The sequence below is a fragment of the Camelus bactrianus genome, chromosome 1 (genome assembly GCF_048773025.1).
Source record: "Camelus bactrianus isolate YW-2024 breed Bactrian camel chromosome 1, ASM4877302v1, whole genome shotgun sequence".
NCBI lineage: Eukaryota > Metazoa > Chordata > Mammalia > Artiodactyla > Camelidae > Camelus > Camelus bactrianus.
In genome coordinates, this window is record NC_133539.1 from 130,177,868 (window position 1) to 130,204,203 (window position 26,336).

Below are 26,336 nucleotides of genomic sequence, written 5' to 3' on the forward strand. Positions count from 1 at the left end.
CAAACCGGCACTAGGAAACAGACTGAGAAAGCAGAGAAAAAGAGTCTCCTGCAACCCGTTCCCTTGGTGCTAGATGAACGAACGTCTCTCCACTTGCTCAGTTCTGAGAGATAAGTGTGTGTGAAAGCCGTTCTTCACCTAACTTGTCGGAACACAAAGTTTCTTTTCAGTTGCAAACTCCACACCATACATATATATGGGGAGGTACAAGCTCCAACTCGGTTTTACAGTGAAAACTGCAGGAACTTCCATCAGGCACTAGGAAACAGACTGAGAAAGCAGAGAAAAAGTGTCTCCTGCAACCCGTTCCCTTGGTGCTAGATGAAGGAAAGTCTCTCCACTTGCTCAGTTCTGAGAGATAAATGTGTGTGAAAGCCGTCCTTCTCCTAGATTGTTGGGAACACAAAGTTTCTTTTCAGTTGCAAACTCTATTCCATACATGTATATGGGGAGGTAAAAACTCTAACTCGGTTTTACAGTGAAAACTGCAGGAACTTCAAACCGGCACTAGGAAAAAGACTGAGAAAGCAGAGAAAAAGTGTCTCCTGCAACCCGTTCCCTTGGTGCTAGATGAACGAACGTCTCTCCACTTGCTCAGTTCTGAGAGATAAGTGTGTGTGAAAGCCGTTCTTCACCTAGATTGTTGGGAACACAAAGTCTCTTTTCAGTTGCAAACTCCACACCATACATATATATGGGGAGGCAAAAGCTCCAACTCGTTTTTATAGTGAAAACTGCAGGAAATTCAAACCAGCACTAGGAAACACACTGAGAAAGCAGAGAAAAAGTGTCTGCTGCAACCCGTTCCCTTGGTGCTAGATAAACGAACGTCTCTCCACATGCTCAGTTCTGAGAGATATGTGTGTGTGAAAGCCGTCTTTCAAGTAGCTTGTTGGGAACACTAAGTTTCTATTCAGTTGCAAACACCACTCCATGTATATATATGGGGAGGTACTAGCTCCAACTCCGATTTACAGTGAAAACTGCAGGAAATTCAAACCGGCACTAGGAAACTGAGACAACAGGGTAAAAGTTTCTTCTGCAAAACGTTCCCTTGGTGCTAGATGAATGAACGTCTCTCCACATGCTCAGTTATGAGAGATAAGTGTGTGTGAAAGCCGTCCTTCACATAGCTTGTTGGGAACACAAAGTTTCTTATTAGTTGCAAACTCCACTCCATAAATATATATGGGGAGGTACAAATTCCAACTCAGTTTTACAGTGAAAACTGCAGGAACTTCAAACCGGCACTAGGAAACAGACTGAGAAACCATAGTAAAAATTTCCCTTGTAACCCGTTCCCTTGGTGCTAGATGAACGAACGTCTCTCCACATGCTCAGTTCTGAGAGAAAAGTGTGTGTGAAAGCCGTCCTTCAACTAGCTTGTTGGGAACACAAAATTTCTTTTAAGTTGCAAACCCCACTCCATAAATTTATATGGGGAGGTACTTGTTCAAACTCGGTTTTACAGTGAAAACTGCAGGAACTTCAAACCGGCACCAGGAAACAGACTGAGAAAAAGACTAAATTTTCTCCTGAAACCCGTTCCCTCGGTGCTAGATGAACGAACGTCTCTCCACATGCTCAGTTCAGAGATATAAGTGTGTGTGAAAGGCGCCTTCACCTAGCTTGTTGGGAACGAAAGTCTCTCCACTTGCTCAGTTCTGAGAGATAAGTGTGTGTGAAAGCCGTACTTCACCTAGCTTGTTGGGAACACAAAGTTTCTTTCCAGTTGCAAACTCCACTCCATAAATATATATGGGGAGGTACTAATTCTAACTCAGTTTTACAGTGAAAACTGCAGGAACTTCAAAAGGGCACCAGGAAACAGACTGAGAAAAAGACTAAATTTTCTCCTGAAACCCGTTCCCTCGGTGCTAGATGAACGAACGTCTCTCCACATGCTCAGTTCAGAGAGATAAGTGTGTGTGAATGCCGCCTTCACCTAGCTTGTTGGGAACACAAAGTTTCTTTTCTGTTGCAAACTCCACTCCATATATATATATGGGGAGGTACTAGCTCCAACTCGGTTTTACACTGAAAACTGCAGGAACTTCAAACCGGCACTAGGAAACAGACTGAGAAAGCAGAGAAAAAGTGTCTCCTGCAACCCATTCCCTTGGTGCTAGATGAACGAACGTCTCTCCACATGCTCAGTTCTGAGAGATAAGTGTGTGTGAAAGCTGTCTTTCAAGTAGCTTGTTGGGAACACTAAGTTTCTATTCAGTTGCAAAAACCACTCCATACATATATATGGGGAAGTACTAGAAACAACTCCGATTTACATTGAAAACGGCAGGAAATTCAAACCGGCACTAGGAAAAAGACTGAGACACCAGAGTAAAAGTTTCTTCTGCAACACGTTCCCTTGGTCCTAGATGAACGCACGTCTCTCCACTTGCTCAGTTCTGAGAGATAAGTGTGTGTGAAAGCCGTCCTTCACCTAGCTTGTGGGAACACAAAGTTTCTTTTAAGTTGCAAACTCCATTCCATACATATATATGGGGAGGTACAAGCTCCAACTCGGTTTTACAGTGAAAACTGCAGGAACTTCAAACCGGCACTAGGAAACAGACTGAGAATGCAGAGAAAAAGATTGTCCTGAAACCCGTTCCCTTGGTGCTAGATGAACGAACGTCTCTCCACTTGCTCAGTTCTGAGAGATAAGTGTGTGTGAAAGCCGACCTTCACCTAACTTGTTGGGAACACAAAGTTTCTTTTCAGTTGCAAAATCCATTCCATTCATATACATGTGGAGGTACTAGCTCCAACTGGGTTTTACAGTGAAAACTGCAGGAACTTCAAACCGGCACTAGGAAACAGACTGAGAAAGCAGAGAAAAAGTGTCTCCTGCAACCCGTTCCCTTGGTGCTAGATGAACGAACGTCTCTCCATTGCTCAGTTCTGAGAGATAAGTGTGTGTGAAAACCGTCCTTCACCTAGCTTGTTGGGAACACAAAGTTTCTTTTCAGTTGCAAACTCCATTCCATACATATATATGGGGAGGTACAAGCTCCAACTCGGTTTTACAGTGAAAACTGCAGGAACTTCAAACCGGCACTAGGAAACAGAGTGATAAAGCAGAGAAAAAGAGTCTCCTGAAACCCGTTCCCTTGGTGCTAGATGAACGAACGTCTCTCCACTTGCTCAGTTCTGAGAGATATGTGTGTGTGTAAGCCGTTCTTCACCTACCTTGTTGGGAACACAAAGTTTCTTTTCAGTTGCAAACTCCACACCATACATATATATGGGGAGGTAAGAGCTCCAACTCTGTTTTACAGTGAAAACTGCAGGAACTTCCATCAGGCACTAGGAAACAGACTGAGAAAGCAGAGAAAAGTGTCTCCTGCCACCCGTTCCAATTGTGCTACATAAAAGAACGTCTCTCCACATGCTCAGTTCTGAGAGATAAGTGTGTGTGAAAGCCGTCTTTCAAGTAGCTTGTTGGGAACACTATGATTCTATTCAGTTGCAAACACCACTCCATACAAATATACGGGAAGGTACTAGCTCCAACTCCGATTTACAGTGAAAACTGCAGGAACTTCAAACCGGCACTAGGAAACAGACTGAGAAAGCAGAGAAAAAGTGTCTCCTGCAACCCGTTCCCTTGGTGCTAGATGAAGGAAAGTCTCTCCACTTGCTCAGTTCTGAGAGATAAATGTGTGTGAAAGCCGTCCTTCTCCTAGATTGTTGGGAACACAAAGTTTCTTTTCAGTTGCAAACTCTATTCCGTACATATATATGGGGAGGTAAAAACTCTAACTCGGTTTTACAGTGAAAACTGCAGGAACTTCAAACCGACACTAGGAAAAAGACTGAGAAAGCAGAGAAAAAGTGTCTCCTGCAACCCGTTCCCTTGGTGCTAGATGAACGAACGTCTCTCCACTTGCTCAGTTCTGAGAGATAAGTGTGTGTGAAAGCCGTTCTTCACCTAGCTTGTTGGGAACACAAAGTCTCTTTTCAGTTGCAAACTCCACACCATACATATAAATTGGGAGGTAAAAGCTCCAACTCGGTTTTACAGTGAAAACTGCAGGAAATTCAAACCAGCACTAGGAAACACACTGTGAAAGCAGAGAAAAAGTGTTTGCTGCAACCCGTTCCCTTAGTGCTAGATGAACGAACGTCTCTCCACTTACTCAGTTCTGAGAGATAAGTGTGTGTGAAAGCCGTCCTTCACCTAGCTTGTTGGGAACACAAAGTTTCTTTCCAGTTGCAAACTCCACTCCATAAATATATATGGGGAGGTACTAATTCTAACTCAGTTTTACAGTGAAAACTGCAGGAACTTCAAAAGGGCACCAGGAAACAGACTGAGAAAAAGACTAAATTTTCTCCTGAAACCCGTTCCCTTGGTGCTAGATGAACGAACGTCTCTCCACATGCTCAGTTCTGAGAGATAAGTGTGTGTGAAAGCTGTCTTTCAAGTAGCTTGTTGGGAACACTAAGTTTCTATTCAGTTGCAAAAACCACTCCATACATATATATGGGGAGGTACTAGCAACAACTCCGATTTACATGGAAAACGGCAGGAAATTCAAACCGGCACTAGGAAAAAGACTGAGACACCAGAGTAAAAGTTTCTTCTGCAACACGTTCCCTTGGTGCTAGATGAACGAACGTCTCTCCACTTGCTCAGTTCTGAGAGATAAGTGTGTGTGAAAGCCGTCCTTCACCTAGCTTGTTGGGAACACAAAGTTTCTTTTCAGTTGCAAACTCCATTCCATACATATATATGGGGAGGTACAAGCTCCAACTCGGTTTTACAGTGAAAACTGCAGGAACTTCAAACCGGCACTAGGAAACAGACTGAGAATGCAGAGAAATAATTGACCTGCTACCCGTTCCCTTGGTGCTAGATGAACGAACGTCTCTCCACTTGCTCAGTTCTGAGAGATAAGTTTGTGTGAAAGCCGACCTTCACCTAACTTGTTGGGAACACAAAGTTTCTTTTCAGTTGCAAACTCCACTCCATACATATACATGTGGAGGTACAAGCTCCAACTCGGTTTTACAGTGAAAACTGCAGGAACTTCAAACCGGCACTAGGAAACACACTGAGAAAGCAGAGAAAAAGTGTCTCCTGCAACCCGTTCCCTTGGTGCTAGATGAACGAACGTCTCTCCACTTGCTCAGTTCTGAGAGATAATTGTGTGTGAAAGCCGTTCTTCACCTAGCTTGTTGGGAACACAAAGTTTCTTTTCAGTTGCAAACTCCATTCCATACATATATAAGGGGAGGTACAAGCTCCAACTGGGTTTTACAGTGAAAACTGCAGAAACTTCAAACCGGCACTAGGAAACAGACTGAGAAAGCAGAGAAAAAGTGTCTCCTGCAACCCGTTCCCTTGGTGTTAGATGAACGAATGTCTCTCCACTTGCTCAGTTCTGAGAGATAAGTGTGTGTGAAAGCCGTTCTTCACCTAGATTGTTGGGAACACAAAGTTTCTTTTCAGTTGCAAACTCCACATAATACATATATATGAGGAGGTAACAGCTCCAAATCGGTTTTACAGTGAAAACTGCAGGAACTTCAAAACGGCACTAGGAAACAGACTGAGAAAGCAGAGAAAAAGTGTCTACTGCAACCCGTTCCCTTGGTGCTAGATGAACGAACGTCTCTCCACTTGCTCAGTTCTGAGAGATAAGTGTGTGTGAAAGCCGTCCTTCACCTAGCTTGTTGGGAACACAAAGTTTCTTTTCAGTTGCAAACTCCATTCCATACATATATATGGGGAGGTACAAGCTCCAACTCGGTTTTACAGTGAAAACTGCAGGAACTTAAAACCGGCACTAGGAAACAGACTAAGAATGCAGAGAAAAAATAGTCCTGCTACCCGTTCCCTTGGTGCTAGATGAACGAACGTCTCTCCACTTGCTCAGTTCTGAGAGATAAGTGTGTGTGAAAGCCGACCTTCACCTAACTTGTTGGGAACACAAAGTTTCTCTTCAGTTGCAAAATCCATTCCATTCATATATAAGGGGAGGTACAAGCTCCAACTGGGTTTTACAGTGAAAACTGCAGAAACTTCAAACCGGCACTAGGAAACAGACTGAGAAAGCAGAGAAAAAGTGTCTCCTGCAACCCGTTCCCTTGGTGTTAGATGAACGAATGTCTCTCCACTTGCTCAGTTCTGAGAGATAAGTGTGTGTGAAAGCCGTTCTTCACCTAGATTGTTGGGAACACAAAGTTTCTTTTCAGTTGCAAACCCCACATAATACATATATATGAGGAGGTAACAGCTCCAAATCGGTTTTACAGTGAAAACTGCAGGAACTTCAAACCGGCACTAGGAAACAGACTGAGAAAGCAGAGAAAAAGTGTCTACTGCAACCCGTTCCCTTGGTGCTAGATGAACGAACGTCTCTCCACTTGCTCAGTTCTGAGAGATAAGTGTGTGTGAAAGCCGTCCTTCACCTAGCTTGTTGGGAACACAAAGTTTCTTTTCAGTTGCAAACTCCATTCCATACATATATATGGGCAGGTACAAGCTCAAACTCGGTTTTACAGTGAATACTGCAGGAACTTCAAACCGGCACTAGGAAACAGACAGAGAAAGCAGAGAAAAAGTGTCTCCTGCAACCCGTTCACTTCGTGCTAGATGAACGAACGTCTCTCCACTTGCTCAGTTCTGAGAGATAAGTGTGTGTGAAAGCCGACCTTCACCTAGCTTGTTGGGAACACAAAGTTTCTTTTCAGTTTCAACATCCATTCCATTCATATACATGTGGAGGTACTAGCTCCAACACGGTTTTACAGTGAAAACTGCAGGAACTTCAAAGAGGCACTAGGAAACAAACTGAGAAAGCAGAGAAAAAGTGTCTCCTGCAACCCGTTCCCTTTGTGCTAGATGAACGAACGTCTCTCCACTTGCTCAGTTCTGAGAGATAATTGTGTGTGAAAGCCGACATTCACCTAGCTTGTTGGGAACACAAAGTTTCTTTTCAGTGGCAAAATCCACACCATACATATATATGGGTAGGTAATAGCTCCAACTCTGGTTTACAGTGAAAACTGTAGGAAATTCAAACCGGCACTAGGAAAAAGACTGAGAAAGCATAGAAAAAGTGTCTAATGCAACCCATTCACTTGGTGCTAGATGAACGAACGTCTCTCCACTTGCTCAGTTCTGAGAGATAATTGTGTGTCAAAGCCGTCCTTCAACCAGCTTGTTGGGAACACAAAGTTTCTTTGCAGTTGCAAACTCCATTCCATACATATATATGGGGAGGTACTAGCTCCAACTCGGTTTTACAGTGAAAACTGCAGGAACTTCAAACCGGCACTAGGAAATAGACTGAGAAAGCAGAGAAAAAGTGTCTCCTGCAACCCGTTCCCTTGGTGCTAGGTGAACGAACGTCTCTCCACTTGCTCAGTTCTGAGAGATAAGTGTGTGTGAAAGCCGTCCTTCACCTAGTTTGTTGGGAACACAAAGTCTCTTTTCAGTTGCAAACTCCACACCATACATATATATGGGGAGGTAAAAGCTCCAACTCGGTTTTACAGTGAAAACTGCAGGAAATTCAAACCAGCACTAGGAAACACACTGTGAAAGCAGAGAAAAAGTGTTTGCTGCAACCCGTTCCCTTAGTGCTAGATGAACGAACGTCTCTCCACTTACTCAGTTCTGAGAGATAAGTGTGTGTGAAAGCCGTCCTTCACCTAGCTTGTTGGGAACACAAAGTTTCTTTTCAGTTGCAAACTCCATTCCTTACATATATTTGGGGAGGTACTAGCTCCAACTCGGTTTTACAGTGAAAACTGCAGGAACTTCAAACTGGCACTAGGAAACAGACTGAGAATGCAGAGAAAAAGTGTCCCCTGCAACCCGTTCCCTTGGTGCAAGATGAACGAACGTCTCTCCACTTGCTCATTTCTGAGAGATAAGTGTGTGTGAAAGCCGTCCTTCACCTAGATTGTTGGGAACACAAAGTTTCTTTTCAGATGCAAACTCCATTCCATACATATATATGGGGATGTACTAGCTCCAACTCGGTTTTACAGTGAAAACTGCAGGAAATTCAAACCGGCACTAGGAAACAGACTGAGAAAGCAGAGAAAAAGTGTCTCCTGCAAACCGTTCCCTTGGTGCTAGATAAACGAACGTCTCTCCACATGCTCAGTTCTGAGAGATATGTGTGTGTGAAAGCCGTCTTTCAAGTAGCTTGTTGGGAACACTAAGTTTCTATTCAGTTGCAAACACCACTCCATGTATATATATGGGGAGGTACTAGCTCCAACTCCGATTTACAGTGAAAACTGCAGGAAATTCAAACCGGCACTAGGAAACTGAGACAACAGGGTAAAAGTTTCTTATGCAAAACGTTCCCTTGGTGCTAGATGAATGAACGTCTCTCCACATGCTCAGTTCTGAGAGATAAGTGTGTGTGAAAGCCGTCCTTCACATAGCTTGTTGGGAACACAAAGTTTCTTATTGGTTGCAAACTCCACTCCATAAATATATATGGGGAGGTACAAATTCCAACTCAGTTTTACAGTGAAAACTGCAGGAACTTCAAACCGGCACTAGGAAACAGACTGAGAAACCATAGTAAAAATTTCCCTTGTAACCCGTTCCCTTGGTGCTAGGTGAACGAACGTCTCTCCACATGCTCAGTTCTGAGAGAAAAGTGTGTGTGAAAGCCGTCCTTCAACTAGCTTGTTGGGAACACAAAATTTCTTTTCAGTTGCAAACCCCACTCCATAAATTTATATGGGGAGGTACTTGTTCCAACTCGGTTTTACAGTGAAAACTGCAGGAACTTCAAACCGGCACCAGGAAACAGACTGAGAAAAAGACTAATGTTTCTCCTGCAATCAGTTCCCTTGGTGCTAGTTGAACGAAGGTCTCTCCACATGCTCTGATCTGAGAGATAAGTGTGTGTGAAAGGCGCCTTCACCTAGCTTGTTGGGAACGAACGTCTCTCCACTTGCTCAGTTCTGAGAGATAAGTGTGTTTGAAAGCCGTACTTCACCTAGCTTGTTGGGAACACAAAGTTTCTTTCCAGTTGCAAACTCCACTCCATAAATATATATGGGGAGGTACTAATTCTAACTCAGATTTACAGTGAAAACTGCAGGAACTTCAAAAGGTCACCAGGAAACAGACTGAGAAAAAGACTAAATTTTCTCCTGAAACCCGTTCCCTTGGTGCTAGATGAACGAACGTCTCTCCACATGCTCAGTTCTGAGAGATAAGTGTGTGTGAAAGCTGTCTTTCAAGTAGCTTGTTGGGAACACTAAGTTTCTATTCAGTTGCAAAAACCACTCCATACATATATATGGGGAGGTACTAGCAACAACTCCGATTTACATGGAAAACGGCAGGAAATTCAAACCGGCACTAGGAAACAGACTGAGAAAGCAGAGAAAAATTGTCTCCTGCAACCCGTTCCCTTCGTGCTAGATGAACGAACGTCTCTCCACTTGCTCAGTTCTGAGAGATAAGTGTGTGTGAAAGCCGTCCTTCACCTAGCTTGTTGGGAACACAAAGTTTCTTTTCAGATGCAAACTCCATTCCATACATATATATGGGGAGGTACTAGCTCCAACTCTGTTTTACAGTGAAAACTGCAGGAACTTCAAACCGACACTAGGAAACAGACTGAGAAAGCAGAGAAAAAGTGTCTCCTGCAACCCATTCCCTTGGTGCTAGATGAACGAACGTCTCTCCACATGCTCAGTTCTGAGAGATAAGTGTGTGTGAAAGCTGTCTTTCAAGTAGCTTGTTGGGAACACTAAGTTTCTATTCAGTTGCAAAAACCACTCCATACGTATATATGGGGAGGTACTAGCAACAACTCCGATTTACATGGAAAACGGCAGGAAATTCAAACCGGCACTAGGAAAAACACTGAGACACCAGAGTAAAAGTTTCTTCTGCAACACGTTCCCTTGGTGCTAGATGAACGAACGTCTCTACACTTGCTCAGTTCAGAGAGATATGTGTGTGAAAGCCGTCCTTCACCTAGCTTGTTGGGAACACAAAGTTTCTTTTCAGTTGCAAACTCCATTCCATACATATATATGGGGAGGTACAAGCTCCAACTCGGTTTTACAGTGAAAACTGCAGGAACTTCAAACCGGCACTAGGAAACAGACTGAGAATGCAGAGAAAAAATTGTCCTGCTACCCGTTCCCTTGGTGCTAGATGAACGAACGTCTCTCCACTTGCTCAGTTCTGAGAGATAAGTGTGTGTGAAAGCCGACCTTCACCTAACTTGTTGGGAACACAAAGTTTCTTTTCAGTTGCAAACTCCACTCCATACATATACATGTGGAAGTACAAGCTCCAACTCGGTTTTACAGTGAAAACTGCAGGAACTTCAAACCGGCACTAGGAAACAGACTGAGAAAGCAGAGAAAAAGTGTCTCCTGCAACCCGTTCCCTTGCTGCTAGATGAACGAACGTCTCTCCACTTGCTCAGTTCTGAGAGATAATTGTGTGTGAAAGCCGTCCTTCACCTAGCTTGTTGGGAACACAAAGTTTCTTTTCAGTTGCAAACTCCATTCCATACATATATATGGGGAGGTACAAGCTCCAACTCGGTTTTACAGTGAAAACTGCAGGAACTTAAAACCGGCACTAGGAAACAGACTGAGAATGCAGAGAAAAAATAGTCCTGCTACTCGTTCCCTTGGTGCTAGATGAACGAACGTCTGTCCACTTGCTCAGTTCTGAGAGATAAGTGTGTGTGAAAGCCGACCTTCACCTAACTTGTTGGGAACACAAAGTTTCTTTTCAGTTGCAAACTCCACTCCATACATATACATGTGGAGGTACAAGCTCCAACTCGGTTTTACAGTGAAAACTGCAGGAACTTCAAACCGGCCCTAGGAAACAGACTGAGAAAGCAGAGAAAAAGTGTCTCCTGCAACCCGTTCCCTTGCTGCTAGATGAACGAAAGTCTCTCCACTTGCTCAGTTCTGAGAGATAAGTGTGTGTGAAAGCCGACCTTCACCTAACTTGTTGGGAACACAAAGTTTCTTTTCAGTTGCAAAATCCATTCCATTCATATACATGTGGAGGTACTAGCTCCAACTCGGTTTTACAGTGAAAACTGCAGGAACTTCAAACCGGCACTAGGAAACAGACTGAGAAAGCAGAGAAAAATTGTCTCCTGCAACCCGTTCCATTGGTGCTAGATGAACGAACGTCTCTCCACTTGCTCAGTTCTGAGAGATAAGTGTGTGTGAAAGCCGTTCTTCACCTAACTTGTTGGGAACACAAAGTTTCTTTTCAGTTGCAAACTCCACATAATACATATATATGAGGAGGTAACAGCTCCAAATCGGTTTTACAGTGAAAACTGCAGGAACTTCAAACCGGCACTAGGAAACAGACTGAGAAAGCAGAGAAAAAGTGTCTACTGCAACCCGTTCCCTTGGTGCTAGATGAACGAACGTCTCTCCACTTGCTCAGTTCTGAGAGATAAGTGTGTGTGAAAGCCGTCCTTCACCTAGCTTGTTGGGAACACAAAGTTTCTTTTCAGTTGCAAACTCCATTCCATACATATATATGGGCAGGTACAAGCTCAAACTCGGTTTTACAGTGAATACTGCAGGAACTTCAAACCGGCACTAGGAAACAGACTGAGAAAGCAGAGAAAAAGTGTCTCCTGCAACCCGTTCCCTTCGTGCTAGATGAACGAACGTCTCTCCACTTGCTCAGTTCTGAGAGATAAGTGTGTGTGAAAGCCGACCTTCACCTAGCTTGTTGGGAACACAAAGTTTCTTTTCAGTTTCAACATCCATTCCATTCATATACATGTGGAGGTACTAGCTCCAACACGGTTTTACAGTGAAAACTGCAGGAACTTCAAAGAGGCACTAGGAAACAAACTGAGAAAGCAGAGAAAAAGTGTCTCCTGCAACCCGTTCCCTTTGTGCTAGATGAACGAACGTCTCTCCACTTGCTCAGTTCTGAGAGATAATTGTGTGTGAAAGCCGACATTCACCTAGCTTGTTGGGAACACAAAGTTTCTTTTCAGTGGCAAAATCCACACCATACATATATATGGGTAGGTAATAGCTCCAACTCTGGTTTACAGTGAAAACTGTAGGAAATTCAAACCGGCACTAGGAAAAAGACTGAGAAAGCATAGAAAAAGTGTCTAATGCAACCCATTCACTTGGTGCTAGATGAACGAACGTCTCTCCACTTGCTCAGTTCTGAGAGATAATTGTGTGTCAAAGCCGTCCTTCAACCAGCTTGTTGGGAACACAAAGTTTCTTTGCAGTTGCAAACTCCATTCCATACATATATATGGGGAGGTACTAGCTCCAACTCGGTTTTACAGTGAAAACTGCAGGAACTTCAAACCGGCACTAGGAAATAGACTGAGAAAGCAGAGAAAAAGTGTCTCCTGCAACCCGTTCCCTTGGTGCTAGGTGAACGAACGTCTCTCCACTTGCTCAGTTCTGAGAGATAAGTGTGTGTGAAAGCCGTCCTTCACCTAGTTTGTTGGGAACACAAAGTCTCTTTTCAGTTGCAAACTCCACACCATACATATATATGGGGAGGTAAAAGCTCCAACTCGGTTTTACAGTGAAAACTGCAGGAAATTCAAACCAGCACTAGGAAACACACTGTGAAAGCAGAGAAAAAGTGTTTGCTGCAACCCGTTCCCTTAGTGCTAGATGAACGAACGTCTCTCCACTTACTCAGTTCTGAGAGATAAGTGTGTGTGAAAGCCGTCCTTCACCTAGCTTGTTGGGAACACAAAGTTTCTTTTCAGTTGCAAACTCCATTCCTTACATATATTTGGGGAGGTACTAGCTCCAACTCGGTTTTACAGTGAAAACTGCAGGAACTTCAAACTGGCACTAGGAAACAGACTGAGAATGCAGAGAAAAAGTGTCCCCTGCAACCCGTTCCCTTGGTGCAAGATGAACGAACGTCTCTCCACTTGCTCATTTCTGAGAGATAAGTGTGTGTGAAAGCCGTCCTTCACCTAGATTGTTGGGAACACAAAGTTTCTTTTCAGATGCAAACTCCATTCCATACATATATATGGGGATGTACTAGCTCCAACTCGGTTTTACAGTGAAAACTGCAGGAAATTCAAACCGGCACTAGGAAACAGACTGAGAAAGCAGAGAAAAAGTGTCTCCTGCAAACCGTTCCCTTGGTGCTAGATAAACGAACGTCTCTCCACATGCTCAGTTCTGAGAGATATGTGTGTGTGAAAGCCGTCTTTCAAGTAGCTTGTTGGGAACACTAAGTTTCTATTCAGTTGCAAACACCACTCCATGTATATATATGGGGAGGTACTAGCTCCAACTCCGATTTACAGTGAAAACTGCAGGAAATTCAAACCGGCACTAGGAAACTGAGACAACAGGGTAAAAGTTTCTTATGCAAAACGTTCCCTTGGTGCTAGATGAATGAACGTCTCTCCACATGCTCAGTTCTGAGAGATAAGTGTGTGTGAAAGCCGTCCTTCACATAGCTTGTTGGGAACACAAAGTTTCTTATTGGTTGCAAACTCCACTCCATAAATATATATGGGGAGGTACAAATTCCAACTCAGTTTTACAGTGAAAACTGCAGGAACTTCAAACCGGCACTAGGAAACAGACTGAGAAACCATAGTAAAAATTTCCCTTGTAACCCGTTCCCTTGGTGCTAGGTGAACGAACGTCTCTCCACATGCTCAGTTCTGAGAGAAAAGTGTGTGTGAAAGCCGTCCTTCAACTAGCTTGTTGGGAACACAAAATTTCTTTTCAGTTGCAAACCCCACTCCATAAATTTATATGGGGAGGTACTTGTTCCAACTCGGTTTTACAGTGAAAACTGCAGGAACTTCAAACCGGCACCAGGAAACAGACTGAGAAAAAGACTAATGTTTCTCCTGCAATCAGTTCCCTTGGTGCTAGTTGAACGAAGGTCTCTCCACATGCTCTGATCTGAGAGATAAGTGTGTGTGAAAGGCGCCTTCACCTAGCTTGTTGGGAACGAACGTCTCTCCACTTGCTCAGTTCTGAGAGATAAGTGTGTTTGAAAGCCGTACTTCACCTAGCTTGTTGGGAACACAAAGTTTCTTTCCAGTTGCAAACTCCACTCCATAAATATATATGGGGAGGTACTAATTCTAACTCAGTTTTATAGTGAAAACTGCAGGAACTTCAAAAGTTCACCAGGAAACAGACTGAGAAAAAGACTAAATTTTCTCCTGAAACCCGTTCCCTTGGTGCTAGATGAACGAACGTCTCTCCACATGCTCAGTTCTGAGAGATAAGTGTGTGTGAAAGCTGTCTTTCAAGTAGCTTGTTGGGAACACTAAGTTTCTATTCAGTTGCAAAAACCACTCCATACATATATATGGGGAGGTACTAGCAACAACTCCGATTTACATGGAAAACGGCAGGAAATTCAAACCGGCACTAGGAAACAGACTGAGAAAGCAGAGAAAAATTGTCTCCTGCAACCCGTTCCCTTCGTGCTAGATGAACGAACGTCTCTCCACTTGCTCAGTTCTGAGAGATAAGTGTGTGTGAAAGCCGTCCTTCACCTAGCTTGTTGGGAACACAAAGTTTCTTTTCAGATGCAAACTCCATTCCATACATATATATGGGGAGGTACTAGCTCCAACTCTGTTTTACAGTGAAAACTGCAGGAACTTCAAACCGACACTAGGAAACAGACTGAGAAAGCAGAGAAAAAGTGTCTCCTGCAACCCATTCCCTTGGTGCTAGATGAACGAACGTCTCTCCACATGCTCAGTTCTGAGAGATAAGTGTGTGTGAAAGCTGTCTTTCAAGTAGCTTGTTGGGAACACTAAGTTTCTATTCAGTTGCAAAAACCACTCCATACATATATATGGGGAGGTACTAGCAACAACTCCGATTTACATGGAAAACGGCAGGAAATTCAAACCGGCACTAGGAAAAAGACTGAGACACCAGAGTAAAAGTTTCTTCTGCAACACGTTCCCTTGGTGCTAGATGAACGAACGTCTCTACACTTGCTCAGTTCAGAGAGATATGTGTGTGAAAGCCGTCCTTCACCTAGCTTGTTGGGAACACATAGTTTCTTTTCAGTTGCAAACTCCATTCCATACATATATATGGGGAGGTACAAGCTCCAACTCGGTTTTACAGTGAAAACTGCAGGAACTTCAAACCGGCACTAGGAAACAGACTGAGAATGCAGAGAAAAAATTGTCCTGCTACCCGTTCCCTTGGTGCTAGATGAACGAACGTCTCTCCACTTGCTCAGTTCTGAGAGATAAGTGTGTGTGAAAGCCGACCTTCACCTAACTTGTTGGGAACACAAAGTTTCTTTTCAGTTGCAAACTCCACTCCATACATATACATGTGGAAGTACAAGCTCCAACTCGGTTTTACAGTGAAAACTGCAGGAACTTCAAACCGGCACTAGGAAACAGACTGAGAAAGCAGAGAAAAAGTGTCTCCTGCAACCCGTTCCCTTGCTGCTAGATGAACGAACGTCTCTCCACTTGCTCAGTTCTGAGAGATAATTGTGTGTGAAAGCCGTCCTTCACCTAGCTTGTTGGGAACACAAAGTTTCTTTTCAGTTGCAAACTCCATTCCATACATATATATGGGGAGGTACAAGCTCCAACTCGGTTTTACAGTGAAAACTGCAGGAACTTAAAACCGGCACTAGGAAACAGACTGAGAATGCAGAGAAAAAATAGTCCTGCTACCCGTTCCCTTGGTGCTAGATGAACGAACGTCTGTCCACTTGCTCAGTTCTGAGAGATAAGTGTGTGTGAAAGCCGACCTTCACCTAACTTGTTGGGAACACAAAGTTTCTTTTCAGTTGCAAACTCCACTCCATACATATACATGTGGAGGTACAAGCTCCAACTCGGTTTTACAGTGAAAACTGCAGGAACTTCAAACCGGCCCTAGGAAACAGACTGAGAAAGCAGAGAAAAAGTGTCTCCTGCAACCCGTTCCCTTGCTGCTAGATGAACGAAAGTCTCTCCACTTGCTCAGTTCTGAGAGATAAGTGTGTGTGAAAGCCGACCTTCACCTAACTTGTTGGGAACACAAAGATTCTTTTCAGTTGCAAAATCCATTCCATTCATATACATGTGGAGGTACTAGCTCCAACTCGGTTTTACAGTGAAAACTGCAGGAACTTCAAACCGGCACTAGGAAACAGACTGAGAAAGCAGAGAAAAATTGTCTCCTGCAACCCGTTCCATTGGTGCTAGATGAACGAACGTCTCTCCACTTGCTCAGTTCTGAGAGATAAGTGTGTGTGAAAGCCGTTCTTCACCTAGCTTGTTGGGAACACAAAGTTTCTTTTCAGTTGCAAACTCCACATAATACATATATATGAGGAGGTAACAGCTCCAAATCGGTTTTACAGTGAAAACTGCAGGAACTTCAAACCGGCACTAGGAAACAGACTGAGAAAGCAGAGAAAAAGTGTCTACTGCAACCCGTTCCCTTGGTGCTAGATGAACGAACGTCTCTCCACTTGCTCAGTTCTGAGAGATAAGTGTGTGTGAAAGCCGTCCTTCACCTAGCTTGTTGGGAACACAAAGTTTCTTTTCAGTTGCAAACTCCATTCCATACATATATATGGGCAGGTACAAGCTCAAACTCGGTTTTACAGTGAATACTGCAGGAACTTCAAACCGGCACTAGGAAACAGACAGAGAAAGCAGAGAAAAAGTGTCTCCTGCAACCCGTTCCCTTCGTGCTAGATGAACGAACGTCTCTCCACTTGCTCAGTTCTGAGAGATAAGTGTGTGTGAAAGCCGACCTTCACCTAGCTTGTTGGGAACACAAAGTTTCTTTTCAGTTTCAAAATCCATTCCATTCATATACATGTGGAGGTACTAGCTCCAACACGGTTTTACAGTGAAAACTGCAGGAACTTCAAAGAGGCACTAGGAAACAGACTGAGAAAGCAGAGAAAAGTGTCTCCTGCAACCCGTTCCCTTTGTGCTAGATGAGCGAAGGTCTCTCCACTTGCTCAGTTCTGAGAGATAATTGTGTGTGAAAGCCGACATTCACCTAGCTTGTTGGGAACACAAAGTTTCTTTTCAGTGGCAAAATCCACACCATACATATATATGGGTAGGTAATAGCTCCAACTCTGGTTTACAGTGAAAACTGTAGGAAATTCAAACCGGCACTAGGAAAAAGACTGAGAAAGCATAGAAAAAGTGTCTAATGCAACCCATTCACTTGGTGCTAGATGAACGAACGTCTCTCCACTTGCTCAGTTCTGAGAGATAATTGTGTGTCAAAGCCGTCCTTCAACCAGCTTGTTGGGAACACAAAGTTTCTTTGCAGTTGCAAACTCCATTCCATACATATATATGGGGAGGTACTAGCTCCAACTCGGTTTTACAGTGAAAACTGCAGGAACTTCAAACCGGCACTAGGAAATAGACTGAGAAAGCAGAGAAAAAGTGTCTCCTGCAACCCGTTCACTTGGTGCTAGATGAACGAACGTCTCTCCACTTGCTCAGTTCTGAGAGATAAGTGTGTGTGAAAGCCGTCCTTCACCTAGCTTGTTGGGAACACAAAGTTTCTTTTCAGTTGCAAACTCCATTCCATACATATATATGGGCAGGTACTAGCTCAAACTCGGTTTTACAGTGAAAACTGCAGGAACTTCAAACCGGCACTAGGAAACAGACTGAGAAAGCAGAGAAAAATTGTCTCCTGCAACCCGTTCCCTTCGTGCTAGATGAACGAACGTCTCTCCACTTGCTCAGTTCTGAGAGATAAGTGTGTGTGAAAGCCGTCCTTCACCTAGCTTGTTGGGAACACAAAGTTTCTTTTCAGATGCAAACTCCATTCCATACATATATATGGGGAGGTACTAGCTCCAACTCTGTTTTACAGTGAAAACTGCAGGAACTTCAAACCGACACTAGGAAACAGACTAAGAAAGCAGAGAAAAAGTGTCTCCTGCAACCCGTTCCCTTCGTGCTAGATGAACGAACGTCTCTCCACTTGCTCAGTTCTGAGAGATAAGTGTGTGTGCAAGCCGCCTTCACCTAGCTTGTTGGGAACGAACGTCTCTCCACTTGCTCAGTTCTGAGAGATGTGTGTGTGAAAGCCGTACTTCACCTAGCTTGTTGGGAACACAAAGTTTCTTTCCAGTTGCAAACTCCACTCCATAAATATATATGGGGTGGTAGTAATTCTAAATCAGTTTTACAGTGAAAACTGCAGGAACTTCAAAACGGCACCAGGAAACAGACTGAGAAAAAGACTAAATTTTCTCCTGAAACCCGTTCGCTTGGTGCTAGATGAACGAAAGTCTCTCCACATGCTCAGTTCAGAGAGATAAGTGTGTGTGAAAGCCGCCTTCACCTAGCTTGTTGGGAACACAAAGTTTCTTTTCTGTTGCAAACACCACTCCTTATATATATATGGGGAGGTACTAGCTCCAACTCGGTTTTACAATGAAAACTGCAGGAACTTCAAACCGGCACTAGGAAACAGACTGAGAAAGCAGAGAAAAAGTGTCTCCTGCAGCACATTCCCTTGGTGCTAGATGAACGAACGTCTCATCAAATGCTCAGTTCTGAGAGATAAGTGTGTGTGAAAGCTGTATTTCAAGTAGCTTGTTGGGCACACTAAGTTTCTATTCAGTTGCAAACACCACTCCATACATATATATGGGGAGGTACTAGCAAAAACTGCGATTTACATTGAAAACGGCAGGAAATTCTAACCGGCACTAGGAAAAAGACTGAGACACCAGAGTAAAAGTTTCATCTGCAACGCGTTCCCTTTGTGCTAGATGAACGAACGTCTCTCCACTTGCTCAGTTCTGAGAGATAAGTGTGTGTGAAAGCCTTCCTACACCTAGCTTGTTGGGAACACAAAGTTTCTTTTCAGATGCAAACTCCATTCCATACATATATATGGGAAGGTACTAGCTCCAACTCGGTTTTACAGTGAAAACTGCAGGAACTTCCATCAGGCACTAGGAAACAGACTGAGAAAGCAGAGAAAAGTGTCTCCTGCAACCCGTTCCCTTGGTGCTAGATGAACGAACGTCTCTCCCCATGCTCAGTTCTGAGAGATAAGTGTGTGTAAAAGCCGTCTTTCAAGTAGCTTGTTGGGAACACTAAGATTCTATTCAGTTGCAAACACCACTCCATACATATATATGGGGAGGTACTAGCTCCAACTCCGATTTACAGTGAAAACTGCAGGAACTTCAAACCGGCACTAGGAAACAGACTGAGAAAGCAGAGAAAAGTGTCTCCTGCAACCCGTTCCCTTGGTGCTAGATGAACGAACGTCTCTCCACTTGCTCAGTTCTGAGAGATAAGTGTGTGTGAAAGCCGTCCTTCACCTAGCTTGTTGGGAACACAAAGTTTCTTTCCAGTTGCAAACTCCATTCCATACATGTATATGGGGAGGTAAAAACTCTAACTCGGTTTTACAGTGAAAACTGCAGGAACTTCAAACCGGCACTAGGAAACAGACTGAGAAAGCGGAGAAAAAGTGTCTCCTGCAACCCGTTCCCTTGGTGCTAGATGAACGAACGTCTCTCCACTTGCTCAGTTCTGAGAGATAAGTGTGTGTGAAAGCCGTTCTTCACCTAGCTTGTTGGGAACACAAAGTCTCTTTTCAGTTGCAAACTCCACACCATACATATATATGGGGAGGTAAAACTCCAACTCGGTTTTACAGTGAAAACTGCAGGAACTTCAAACCGGCACTAGGAAACACACTGAGAAAGCAGAGAAAAAGTGTCTCCTGCAACCCGTTCCCTTGGTGCTAGATGAACGAACGTCTCTCCACTTGCTCATTTCTGAGAGATAAGTGTGTGTGGAAGCCGTCCTTCACCTAGATTGTTGGGAACACAAAGTTTCTTTTCAGATGCAAACTCCATTCCATACATATATATGGGCAGGTACTAGCTCCAACTCGGTTTTACAGTGAAAACTGCAGGAACTTCAAACCGGCACTAGGAAACAGACTGAGAAAGCAGAGAAAAAGTGTCTCCTGCAACCCGTTCCCTTGGTGCTAGATAAACGAACGTCTCTCCACATGCTCAGTTCTGAGAGATATGTGTGTGTGAAAGCCGTCTTTCAAGTAGCTTGTTGGGAACACTAAGTTTCTATTCAGTTGCAAACACCACTCCATGCATATATATGGGGAGGTACAAGCTCCAACTCCGATTTACAGTGAAAACTGCAGGAAATTCAAACCGGCACTAGGAAACTGAGACAACAGTGTAAAAGTTTCTTCTGCAAAACGTTCCCTTGGTGCTAGATGAACGAACGTCTCTCCGCATGCTCAGTTCTGAGAGATAAGTGTGTGTGAAAGCCGTCTTTCAAGTAGCTTGTAGGGAACACTAAGATTCTATTCAGTTGCAAACACCACTCCATACATATATATGGGGAGGTACTAGCTCCAACTCCGATTTAAAGTGAAAACTGCAGGAACTTCAAACCGGCACTAGGAAACACACTGAGAAAGCAGAGAAAAAGTGTCTCCTGCAACCCGTTCCCTTGGTGCTAGATGAAGGAACGTCTCTCCACTTGCTCAGTTCTGAGAGATAAGTGTGTGTGAAAGCCGTCCTTCACCTAGCTTGTTGGGAACACAAAGTTTCTTTTCAGTTGCAAACTCCATTCCATACATGTATATGGGGATGTAAAATCTCTAACTCGGTTTTACAGTGAAAACTGCAGGAACTTCAAACCGGCACTAGGAAACAGACTGAGAAAGCAGAGAAAAAGTGTCTCCTGCAACCCGTTCCCTTGGTGGTAGATGAACGAACGTCTCTCCACTTGCTCAGTTCTGACAGATAAGTGTGTGTGAAAGCCGTTCTTCACCTAGCTTGCTGGGAACACAAAGTCTCTTTTCATTTGCAAACTCCACACCATACATATATATGGGGAGGTAAAACTCCAACTCGGTTTTACAGTGAAAACTGCAGGAACTTCAAACCGGCACTAGGAAACACACTGAGAAAGCAGAGAAAAAGTGTCTCCTGCAACCCGTTCCCTTGGTGCTAGATGAACGAATGTCTCTCCACTTGCTCAGTTCGGAGAGATAAGTGTGTGTGAAAGCCGTCCTTCACCTAGCTTGTTGGGAACACAAAGTTTCTTTTCAGTTGCAAACTCCATTCCATACATATATATGGGCAGGTACTAGCTCCAACTCGTTTTTACAGTGAAAACTGCAGGAACTACAAACTGGCACTAGGAAACAGACTGAGAAAGCAGAGAAAAAGTGTCTACTGCAACCCGTTCCCTTGGTGCAAAATGAACGAACTTCTCTCCACTTGCTCATTTCTGAGAGATAAGTGTGTGTGGAAGCCGTCCTTCACCTAGATTGTTGGGAACACAAAGTTTCTTTTCAGATGCAAACTCCATTCCATACATATATATGGGGAGGTACTAGCTCCAACTCGGTTTTACAGTGAAAACTGCAGGAACTTCAAACCGGCACTAGGAAACAGACTGAGAAAGCAGAGAAAAAGTGTCTACTGCAACCCGTTCCCTTGGTGCTAGATGAAAGAACGTCTCTCCACATGCTCAGTTCTGAGAGATATGTGTGTGTGAAAGCCGTCTTTCAAGTAGCTTGTTGGGAACACTAAGTTTCTATTCAGTTGCAAACACCACTCCATGCATATATATGGGGAGGTACTAGCTCCAACTCCGATTTACAGTGAAAACTGCAGGAAATTCAAACCGGCACTAGGAAACTGAGACAACAGGGTAAAAGTTTCTTCTGCAAAACGTTCCCTTGGTGCTAGATGAACGAACGTCTCTCAGCATGCTCAGTTCTGAGAGATAAGTGTGTGTGAAAGCCGTCCTTCACATAGCTTGTTGGGAACACAAAGTTTCTTTTCAGTTGCAAACTCCATTCCATACATGTATATGGGGAGGTAAAATCTCTAACTCGGTTTTACAGTGAAAACTGCAGGAACTTCAAACCGGCACTAGGAAACAGACTGAGAAAGCAGAGAAAAAGTGTCTCCTGCAACCCGTTCCCTTGGTGCTAGATGAACGAACGTCTCTCCACATGCTCAGTTCTGAGAGATAAGTGTGTGTGAAAGCCGTTCTTCACCTAGCTTGCTGGGAACACAAAGTCTCTTTTCATTTGCAAACTCCACACCATACATATATATGGGGAGGTAAAACTCCAACTCGGTTTTACAGTGAAAACTGCAGGAACTTCAAACCGGCACTAGGAAACACACTGAGAAAGCAGAGAAAAAGTGTCCCTGCAACCCGTTCCCTTGGTGCTAGATGAACGAATGTCTCTCCACTTGCTCAGTTCTGAGAGATAAGTGTGTGTGAAAGCCGTCCTTCACCTAGCTTGTTGGGAACACAAAGTTTCTTTTCAGTTGCAAACTCCATTCCATACATATATATGGGCAGGTACTAGCTCCAACTCGTTTTTACAGTGAAAACTGCAGGAACTACAAACTGGCACTAGGAAACAGACTGAGAAAGCAGAGAAAAAGTGTCTCCTGCAACCCGTTCCCTTGGTGCAAAATGAACGAATTTCTCTCCACTTGCTCATTTCTGAGAGATAAGTGTGTGTGGAAGCCGTCCTTCACCTAGATTGTTGGGAACACAAAGTTTCTTTTCAGATGCAAACCCCATTCCATACATGTATATGGGGAGGTAAAATCTCTAACTCGGTTTTACAGTGAAAACTGCAGGAACTTCAAACCGGCACTAGGAAAGACACTGAGAAAGCAGAGAAAAAGTGTCTCCTGCAACCCGTTCTCTTGGTGCTAGATGAACGAACGTCTCTCCACTTGCTCAGTTCTGAGAGATAAGTGTGTGTGAAAGCCGTTCTTCACCTAGCTTGCTTGGAACACAAAGTCTCTTTTCAGTTGCATACTCCACACCATACATATATATGGGGAGGTAAAACTCCAACTCGGTTTTACAGTGAAAACTGCAGGAACTTCAAACCGGCACTAGGAAACACACTGAGAAAGCAGAGAAAAAGTGTCTCCTGCAACCCGTTCCCTTGGTGCTAGATGAACGAACGTCTCTCCACTTGCTCAGTTCTGAGAGATAAGTGTGTGTGAAAGCCGTTCTTCACCTAGCTTGCTGGGAATACAAAGTCTCTTTTCAGTTGCAAACTCCACACCATACATATATATGGGGAGGTAAAACTCCAACTCGTTTTTACAGTGAAAACTGCAGGAACTTCAAACCGGCACTAGGAAACACACTGAGAAAGCAGAGAAAAAGTGTCTCCTGCAACCCGTTCCCTTGGTGCTAGGTGAACGAATGTCTCTCCACTTGCTCAGTTCTGAGGGATAAGTGTGTGTGAAAGCCGTCCTTCACCTAGCTTGTTGGGAACACAAAGTTTCTTTTCAGTTGCAAACTCCATTCCATACATATATATGGGCAGGTACTAGCTCCAACTCGTTTTTACAGTGAAAACTGCAGGAACTACAACCTGGCACTAGGAAACAGACTGAGAAAGCAGAGAAAAAGTGTCTCCTGCAACCCGTTCCCTTGGTGCAAAATGAACGAACTTCTCTCCACTTGCTCATTTCTGAGAGATAAGTGTGTGTGGAAGCCGTCCTTCACCTAGATTGTTGGGAACACAAAGTTTCTTTTCAGATGCAAACTCCATTCCATACATATATATGGGGAGGTACTAGCTCCAACTCGGTTTTACAGTGAAAACTGCAGGAACTTCAAACCGGCACTAGGAAACAGACTGAGAAAGCAGAGAAAAAGTGTCTACTGCAACCCGTTCCCTTGGTGCTAGATGAAAGAACGTCTCTCCACATGCTCAGTTCTGAGAGATATGTGTGTGTGAAAGCCATCTTTCAAGTAGCTTGTTGGGAACACTAAGTTTCTATTCAGTTGCAAACACCACTCCATGCATATATATGGGGAGGTACTAGCTCCAACTCCGATTTACAGTGAAAACTGCAGGAAATTCAAACCGGCACTAGGAAACTGAGACAACAGGGTAAAAGTTTCTTCTGCAAAACGTTCCCTTGGTGCTAGATGAACGAACGTCTCTCCGCATGCTCAGTTCTGAGAGATAAGTGTGTGTGAAAGCCGTCCTTCACATAGCTTGTTGGGAACACAAAGTTTCTTTTCAGTTGCAAACTCCATTCCATACATGTATATGGGGAGGTAAAATCTCTAACTCGGTTTTACAGTGAAAACTGCAGGAACTTCAAACCGGCACTAGGAAACACACTGAGAAAGCAGAGAAAAAGTGTCTCCTGCAACCCGTTCCCTTGGTGCTAGATGAACGAACGTCTCTCCACTTGCTCAGTTCTGAGAGATAAGTGTGTGTGAAAGCCGTTCTTCACCTAGCTGGCTGGGAACACAAAGTCTCTTTTCAGTTGCAAACTCCACACCATACATATATATGGGGAGGTAAAACTCCAACTCGGTTTTACAGTGAAAACTGCAGGAACTTCAAACCGGCACTAGGAAACACACTGAGAAAGCAGAGAAAAAGTGTCTCCTGCAACCCGTTACCTTGGTGCTAGATGAACGAATGTCTCTCCACTTGCTCAGTTCTGAGAGATAAGTGTGTGTGAAAGCCGTCCTTCACCTAGCTTTTTGGGAACACTAAGTTTCTATTCAGTTGCAAACACCACTCCATGCATATATATGGGGTGGTACTAGCTCCAACTCCGATTTACAGTGAAAACTGCAGGAAATTCAAACCGGCACTAGGAAACTGAGACAACAGGGTAAAAGTTTCTTCTGCAAAACGTTCCCTTGGTGCTAGATGAACGAAAGTCTCTCCGCATGCTCAGTTCTGAGAGATAAGTGTGTGTGAAAGCCGTCCTTCACATAGCTTGTTGGGAACACAAAGTTTCTTTTCAGTTGCAAACTCCATTCCATACATGTATATGGGGAGGTAAAATCTCTAACTCGGTTTTACAGTGAAAACTGCAGGAACTTCAAACCGGCACTTGGAAACAGACTGAGAAAGCAGAGAAAAAGTGTTTCCTGCAACCCGTTCCCTTGGTGCTAGATGAACGAACGTCTCTCCACTTGCTCAGTTCTGAGAGATAAGTGTGTGTGAAAGCCGTTCTTCACCTAGCTTGCTGGGAACACAAAGTCTCTTTTCATTTGCAAACTCCACACCATACATATATATGGGGAGGTAAAACTCCAACTCGGTTTTACAGTGAAAACTGCAGGAACTTCAAACCGGCACTAGGAAACACACTGAGAAAGCAGAGAAAAAGTGTCTCCTGCAACCCGTTCCCTTGGTGCTAGATGAACGAATGTCTCTCCACTTGCTCAGTTCTGAGAGATAAGTGTGTGTGAAAGCCGTCCTTCACCTAGCTTGTTGGGAACACAAAGTTTCTTTTCAGTTGCAAACTCCATTCCATACATATATATGGGCAGGTACTAGCTCCAACTCGTTTTTACAGTGAAAACTGCAGGAACTACAAACTGGCACTAGGAAACAGACTGAGAAAGCAGAGAATAAGTGTCTCCTGCAACCCGTTCCCTTGGTGCAAAATGAACGAACTTCTCTCCACTTGCTCATTTCTGAGAGATAAGTGTGTGTGGAAGCCTTCCTTCACCTAGATTGTTGGGAACACAAAGTTTCTTTTCAGATGCAAACTCCATTCCATACATATATATGGGGAGGTACTAGCTCCAACTCGGTTTTACAGTGAAAACTGCAGGAACTTCAAACCGGCACTAGGAAACAGACTGAGAAAGCAGAGAAAAAGTGTCTACTGCAATCCGTTCCCTTGGTGCTAGATGAAAGAACGTCTCTCCACATGCTCAGTTCTGAGAGATATGTGTGTGTGAAAGCCGTCTTTCAAGTAGCTTGTTGGGAACACTAAGTTTCTATTCAGTTGCAAACACCACTCCATGCATATATATGGGGAGGTAGTAGCTCCAACTCCGATTTACATTGAAAACTGCAGGAAATTCAAACCGGCACTAGGAAACTGAGACAACAGGGAAAAGTTTCTTCTGCAAAACGTTCCCTTGGTGCTAGATGAACGAACGTCTCTCCGCATGCTCAGTTCTGAGAGATAAGTGTGTGTGAAAGCCGTCCTTCACATAGCTTGTTGGGAACACAAAGTTTCTTTTCAGTTGCAAACTCCATTCCATACATGTATATGGTGAGGTAAAATCTCTAACTCGGTTTTACAGTGAAAACTGCAGGAACTTCAAACCGGCACTAGGAAACACACTGAGAAAGCAGAGAAAAAGTGTCTCCTGCAACCCGTTCCCTTGGTGCTAGATGAACGAACGTCTCTCCACTTGCTCATTTCTGAGAGATAAATGTGTGTGAAAGCCGTTCTTCACCTAGCTTGCTGGGAACACAAAGTCTCTTTTCAGTTGCAAACTCCACACCATACATATATATGGGGAGGTAAAACTCCAAATCGG